Here is a 7580-nt window from a genome sequence, read left to right on the forward strand (position 1 = left end):
GGAAAAGGGCAGTAATGCACAAAAAGGTAATAAAAAATGTTCAGAGTCCTGACATTACTCCCTCCTTAGAATCGGCCTCAGGACGATCCTGGACCTGGTTTCTCAGGGAATCTCTGATGAAAACGAGAAATCTTCTGTTGGGCATTGATGTTTTCCACAGGTTCCCAAGAGTCTTCCTCAGGGGGATATCCCTGCCATCTTATCAGATATTGGAGCCGATTCCTGCGAATCCTGGAATCAACAATTTCCTCCACCACAAATTGTTCTTGCCCATCAATCACCACAGGCTGCGGAGGTGGCACATCCCTGGAAGGTATTAGGAGATACAATCTTTAGTAAAGATACATGAAAAACTGGGTGTACCTTCATAGTCCTAGGCAGCTTCAGCCGGCAGGCCACAGAGCTCACAATACCGTTGTGTTATAGACCTGGTGGTTAGGAGCACCCGGAATGACCTGATGAGTAAACTCAAAATCGGAACTAGCTCTGGGGAAGTGGGAACTCTGCTGACCGCAAACCCTAATCCTATCACACACGCTAGAAATAGCCATGGAGCGTACCTAACTCTCCCTAGACGCCTCTTCACAGCCTAAGAGCTAACTACACCTAAAGATAGAAATAGAAGCCTTACCTTGCCTCAGAGAAATTCCCCAAAGGTAAAGGCAGACCCCCCACATATATTGACTGTGAGTTAAGGGGAAAGTCACAAACACAGGAATGAAACAGGTTTTAGCAAAGGAGGCCAGATTTCACTAAATAGTCAGAGGATAGAAAAGGGAACTATGCGGTCAGCACAAAAGACTACAAAAAAACACGCAGAGTAAGCAAAAAGACTCCCCACACCGACTCACGGTGTGGAGGTGCCACTCTGCACCCCCAGAGCTTCCAGCTAGCAAGGAAATATCAGATAGCAAGCTGGACTAGAAATTAGCAGTACTAAGAAATATATTCAGGAAGCAGTAACAACAAATGAACTAGCAAAGACTTAGCTTCTGCTGGAGTAGACAGGTCCTCAGAGAAGTCCAAGAGAGATCTGAACCAATACTGAAACATTGACAGCTGGCATGAAGTAACGATCTGAGTGGAGTTAAATAGGGAAGCCAGCATAGCAATAACGAGAGCAGCTGATAAAGCCAACCTCAGTGACCAGCAGTTCCGATCGAAGCCACCAGAGGGAGTCCAAGAGCAGAACTAACCAAAGTACCATTCATGACCACAGGAGGGAGTCTGAGAACGGAATTCACAACACCGTTGATCTTGAAAGGGCCAATGAATTTCTGTCCAAGTTTTTGTGAAGGAAAGTTTAACTTCAGATTCTTATTTGCTAACCACACAAAATCTCCTACCTTGAACATGGGTGCAGGTTTACGGAATCTATCAGCCGATCTCTTATAACGTTCTTGAGCTGTGGTCAGGGATTCCTTCAGAACCTCCAGATTTTGCCTCATCGCAGTCAGCCTTTCCTCCACTGCCAGAACCGGAGAATTAATTGGAGACCTAGGTAAGATACACGGATGATAACCCAGATTGGCAAAGAAAGTTGTAAATTTAGTGGAGGCGCTCTGAGAATTGTTATATGAAAATTCGGCTAACGGCAGCAACTCCAACCAATCATCCTGGAGATGGCTGACATAGCATCTTAGATATTGTTCCAGAGTCTGGTTGGTACGCTCAGTCTGACCATTTGTCTGGGGATGGTAAGCGGAAGAGAGACAGACATTAATATTGAGTACAGAGCAAAACCCCTACCAGAATCTTGAAGTGAACTGTACTCCACGGTCAGAGATGATCTCATTCGGAACCCCATGCAACCGAAAGACATTCTGTATAACCAAGTTCACTGTATCTTTAGCTGAGGGGAGGCCGATGCACAGAACAAAATGAGCAGCTTTAGTCAGGCGACCAACTACCACCATGATTGTATTCATGCCCCCCGATGTAGGCAGCTCCACAATAAAGTCCATTGATATAGACCCCCAAGGGCAGGACGGAACAGGTAATGGTTGTAGAAGACCCGTAGGTGCCACATGAGGAGTCTTGTAACGAGCACATACCTCGCAAGAGAGAACATAGTCCTTGGTATCCTTCAGGCAAGTTGGCCACCAGAAGAATCAGCTCAGGAACTCTTGTGTCTTCTGTACCCTCCTGTGACCAGCCAACTTGGAGTCATGTACCAACTTGAGGATCTGCAGACGGACGACCTCAGGGACGTAGATACATCGATCTCTGAACCACATGCCACCCTTAAAGACAAGATTAATATCCACAGGTGGGTTGGCCAGAAATACATCACCGTCATAGGCCTCGCTGCACTCCTTCCACAAGTCCTGATCGTGGATAACTCCGATGAAATTGGCATCAGATAGAATGGTCTTGGACGGGGCTCCAGGTATGGAATCCGCAGCATGGATTCGGGATAAATCATCAGCCTTCCCATTACGAGAACCTGGACGGTACGAGATAACAAAGTTAAATTGATTTAAAAATAAGTTCCACCGAGCCTGACGAGGCGAAAGACATCTAGCGGATCTAAGGAACTCTAAATTGCGATGGTCAGTTAGCACTATGATCTGTTGTGCAGCTCCTTGCAGATGATGCCTCCATTCTTTGAAAGCCGCAATAATAGCCAGCAATTCCTTGTCTCCCACATCGTAATTCTTCTCTGCTGAGGTTAGTCTACGGGAAAAGAAAGCACAAGGATGTAGCAGACTCTTCTCTCCAGTTCTTTGGGAGAGAATAGCCCCCAAAGCATTATCAGAAGCGTCCACCTCCACAATGAAAGAAAGTGTTGGATCTGGGTGTATCAACAGCGGTGCTGATGTGAAACAGATCTTAAGCCGATCAAAAGCTTCTTGAGCCTGTGATGACCACTTAAAGGGCTTTTCCTTCTTTATCAAGGAAGTAATGGGACGGACAATATCAGAAAAATTTTGAATGAAGCGTCTGTAGAAATTTGCAAAACCAATAAAACGTTGGACCTCCTTAACATTCTTGGGTACCGGCCAGTCAAGGATAGCCTGAATCTTACCAGATTCCATGTTCAGCCCCTGGGGAGAGATGATATAACCTAAGAACTGTATCTCAGAATGATGGAACTCGCATTTCTCTGGCTTAATATACAGATGGTTCTCTTTCAGACGTCTTAAAACAGTTTTGACATGTTCTTCATGTTCCTGTAGAGAGTCAGAAAAGATTAGTATATTGTCCAAATAGATCACTACAAACTGGTCCAACAAATCTCTGAAAATGTCATTAGCAAGGTGTTGAAACGTTGCAAGGGCGTTACAAAGCCCGAAGGGCATCACAAGAGATTCAAAGTGTCCATACCGGCATCTGAATGCTGTCTTCCACTCATCCCCTGGACGAATACGCACCAAATTATAAGCCCCACGAAGATCCAGTTTAGAGAAGAAGAAGAAGAATCTTAGCATGGCGGACTCTTTCCAGTAATTCGGGAATCAGAGGCAAAGGGTAACGGTTTCGTACGGTTACCTTATTGAGTTCCCGATAGTCAACACAGGGTCTCAGGGTCCCATCCTTCTTCTTAACAAAAAAGATAGGTGCCCCTGCTGGTGAGGAAGAAGGACGTATGAAGCCTTTGGCCAGATTTTCATCAATATACTCCTTTAAGGCTTGAAGCTCAGGTGCCGCCAAAGGGTATACGTTACCAAAAGGAATAGCTGCCCCAGGAAGCAACTCAATGGGACAGTCATAATGCCTGTGTGCAGGAAGCTGATCTGCATTCTTCTTGTCACAGATGTCAGAGAACTCTTTATATGCTGGAGGTAAAGAAAATACCTGTACATGTGGTTCCGTAGCCGTGGATTCAGGGACAGCTTCTGTTAACGCTGAGTTGCTCCTTGTTGGAAAGATAATCTCCTTGGTCTCCCAGTTGATAATTGGGTTCTGAGAACGCAACCAAGGAATGCCTAAAATCACAGGAAAATGAGGAGAAGAAATTAGCAAGAAAGAAAGTTGCTCCTGATGATTAGGCTCCAACAAAATTTCAAGGGGTACGGTCTCCTGATCCACAGGCCCAGAGATTAAAGGTGACCCATCCACTGTTTCCATGGTAATTGGAGAGGCTCTTTGCTGAATTTCAATACCATGTTCCTTGGCAAATGCAATATCCATGAAATTGCCACCTGCACCAGAGTCAATCATAGCTGCACTGGAAATCCACTGTCCTGAACACAGGATCTTAATAGGGAGACAACAGTGAGAGTTCTTTTCCTTCAGCTCCTTGGGGGGTGAAGTCATGAAAGTGAATGGAATACAGCGTTTAAAGGCAGGCTACATTCAGAGATGTCAGATTCATCATCACAGTTGTCATACTCCCCTATTGCTGCTAGCACCTTGTTAGGCCGTCTAGGACACTTAGGACAATTGATCAAGAAGTGGTCAGACTGGCCGTAGTAGAAACATAGACTTTCACGCAGGCGATGCTCCCAGCGCTCATTGATCTCGCGCCTCTGAACGGAATCAATTTGCATGGGCACCTCCTCCACCTCCTGAGATGTTTTACCTGCAGGCTCTTTGGAAGGAAGGGAAAAGTTAGAAATACGGTTATATGCAGCAAACTTCTCCTGCCTACGCTCAGTAAGGCGAATGTCAATGCGCACACAATGCTGTATAAATGTCTCTAGCTCTTGTGGTGACTCAGAGCGGGCTAGTTCGTCTTTTACAATACTAGACAGACCCCTTTTAAAAATAGGCAATTGTGCATAACTGTCCCAATTAGTATCTACCGCTAATCTCCTGAATTCAGTAGCATACTCAATAACAGAACGTTTTGCCTGGCGTAAAGACAATAAAGCAGATTCAGCGGTTGCACGGCGATTAGGATCATCAAACATTAATGCCATAGCGGCCAAGAAATCATCTAAGTTATTTAACCGTGGGTCACGAGACTCAATCATCGGATTCGCCCAGGCGAGCGCTCGTGCGGTCAGCAGCATTATTACACTCAATACTTTGGATCTATCATTAGGAAAACGGTCAGCATGCACATCAAAATATAGCATACATTGATTCACAAAGCCACGAAATTTGTATTTGCATCACCATTAAATCTGAATGGGGCAACTTAGGTGGGCTAGCTGGTGGTGGTTGCCCAGAGGGAAAAGTCGCTTGTGCAGCTATTTGCGTGCTTATGTCCTGAAAAGCCCGTCCATACTGGGACTCTATGCCAGCAAGTTTGTTTTCCTGTGCTGCCATGCGTGTGCTTAAGTCCTGCAAAGTCTGTCCAAACACTTGTTGATTGTGTTCAAAGCTTCCAAACTTCTTTTGCAGACCTTCCACATCTTTCTGCAGTGATCTAATTATGGAAAACACCTGCTCTAGTCTGCTTTCTGCAGTCATTGTTCCAGCAGTCTCCTTTTTTTTTAGGCTAGAGTATCCTGTAATAATTATAGGGGATAACTCAGGAGACTCTTTGCGTGGAACAAGACAACTACAGGACACAGTTTTATAAGTGGTAAAGTCTATATTATCACACGGTGATTCAAACAGGTGCAGAGAGAAACTCAAGTCCACAACACTTGGAGTAAATATTAAATGCAGCTTAGCAGTCTATAGGAAACTTCAGAGGAAAATGCAATCATGCAGAAAGTCTATGAAGCACAATTATTCTTGAGGATACTTGACACGAATAAATCCTTGTCTTAGTCCAAGCACAGATAGATAAGCTTATAAGGCAGTTCAAATAATATTTTAGCTCAACCAGGGAGGCCTGGTTATTAGTCTCAGGTTTAAGCAGAGCAGCAACAGCTTACATGTCCAGCAAATGCAGATGGAAGTAAACACGAGCAGCAGATGAAGGAGGATTACTGGAACTGGTGTATGCAGCAGGAACTCAGAGCAGAGTAGCAGGATAACCACACAGGTTCACAGGAGCAGGTATATAGCCAGGGAGTAACCAGAGATCAGGAGCTGGATGCAAGGCAGAATACTCTAGCACAGACTGAGGGCTGGGGTGGAGTTTTATAGCAGGAAGACACAGTGCACATGAGACCAAAGACGCCATCTTGGAAAAGGGCAGTAATGCACAAAAAGGTAATAAAACGTGTTCAGAGTCCTGACAGGGAGGACCGGAGATATTGAGAGATTAGTTTGGAAATATATGGTGGAGAAAGGTTATGGATGGCTTTGTACGTCAGTGTTAGTAGTTTAAACTGGATACGCTGGGAAATTGGAAGCCAGTGAAGGGATTTGCAAAGAGGGAAAGCAGGAGTGTAGCGAGGAGAGAGATTAATTAGTCGGGCAGCAGAGTTACCAATGTGCCACAAACAGGAAGTTGATATCACCAACCATTCCCATTTGATTTAGGTGTATCCATACACATGGCCCACCCTGTAGATGCCCCTCTGCTGTCCACTCTATGTTCCCAACGACTCTGGACACTTGTTGGAGATGTTTAAAGGAAGAAGGCACATTTGCCCATATCTTGTGGGCTTGTCCACCCATAAAGAAATTATGGTCTGCAATTTTTGATCTCTATAACAGATTATCTATCTTCAAGATCCGACCCTCAATGGAGTTAGCTTTATTATCCTTAAGTGATATGCCAATATCCAAGTTTAAGAAGGGTCTTCTTAGACATTTCCTTACCGCCACCAGGAATTTGATTTCTCGGCTATGGAAACAAGAGAAATCACCTTTGCGTTCCGAATTCATTGTGGAGCTCAATGACATCTATAGAATAGAACAAATGATAGGTTTAGTAACGGGAGTTCCTGATAAAATCTACAACACTTGGGCCCCTTAGACTGCATTTAGGGAATCTCCAGAACTAGATATGTGGCTATCTGGACCCAAATTCTCACCTTTGACTATAATATACACCTTTCAAATGCAGCTAGACTCATTTTGATTTGCTCCGTCCACATAGAACCAATCAATTAAGACTTTGCTTCCTTTTCTTGCCTGTCTGGAGGTCTGGGCCTTCCCGATGGAGAGATTCAAATTCCCTGTTTCCCGCCCCAAATAATCTTTTCCCTTTCCCACCACCTTTTTTTGTCTCTTCCTCTTCCTACTCCTCTTCTCTCTTCTCCCTTTCTTTTCTTCTTACTTCTCTCTCCTTTCCCATCTGAAATTGTATTTTATATATATTTTTTTTTATTCATGAGTAGGCACAGTTGGGACTTGCTGCTGATGTTTCATAAACCTTTTTATGGAAGGTAACAATATAATAGTATGTAGGTACTGAGTATGTCACCACGGAACAGACAGACCAACAGTTGAGGGGTTTAATAACAGGAATCAGGTTCTCCTCGCAGGGAGGAAGCAATGGGAAATAACTAGCAATAAAACAGTGCAAAAATATGGGAGTCAAACAATGCAAGAGGAGTAAGCAAGATTTCTTGAGAAAAGAACACTTATCAGTCTGATGAGGACTTGTTTGAAGGGTCGTCTTCTCCAACGTAGGCGCCGAGAAACGGCGGCACTTGTCGTCCCTCTGTTGTCCGTGGGCTGAGTAGTCCCTAGGAGCCTGCTGCCTGGGGTTTAGGCAGTTAATGTGGTATGCACAGGCTCTGAGTCTTTAGCTTTTACAGCACAGCCAGGAATAAGGGGCTCTGCAC

The sequence above is a fragment of the Ranitomeya variabilis genome, chromosome 1 (assembly GCF_051348905.1).
Source record: "Ranitomeya variabilis isolate aRanVar5 chromosome 1, aRanVar5.hap1, whole genome shotgun sequence".
In the NCBI taxonomy this organism is placed as follows: Eukaryota; Metazoa; Chordata; class Amphibia; order Anura; family Dendrobatidae; genus Ranitomeya; species Ranitomeya variabilis.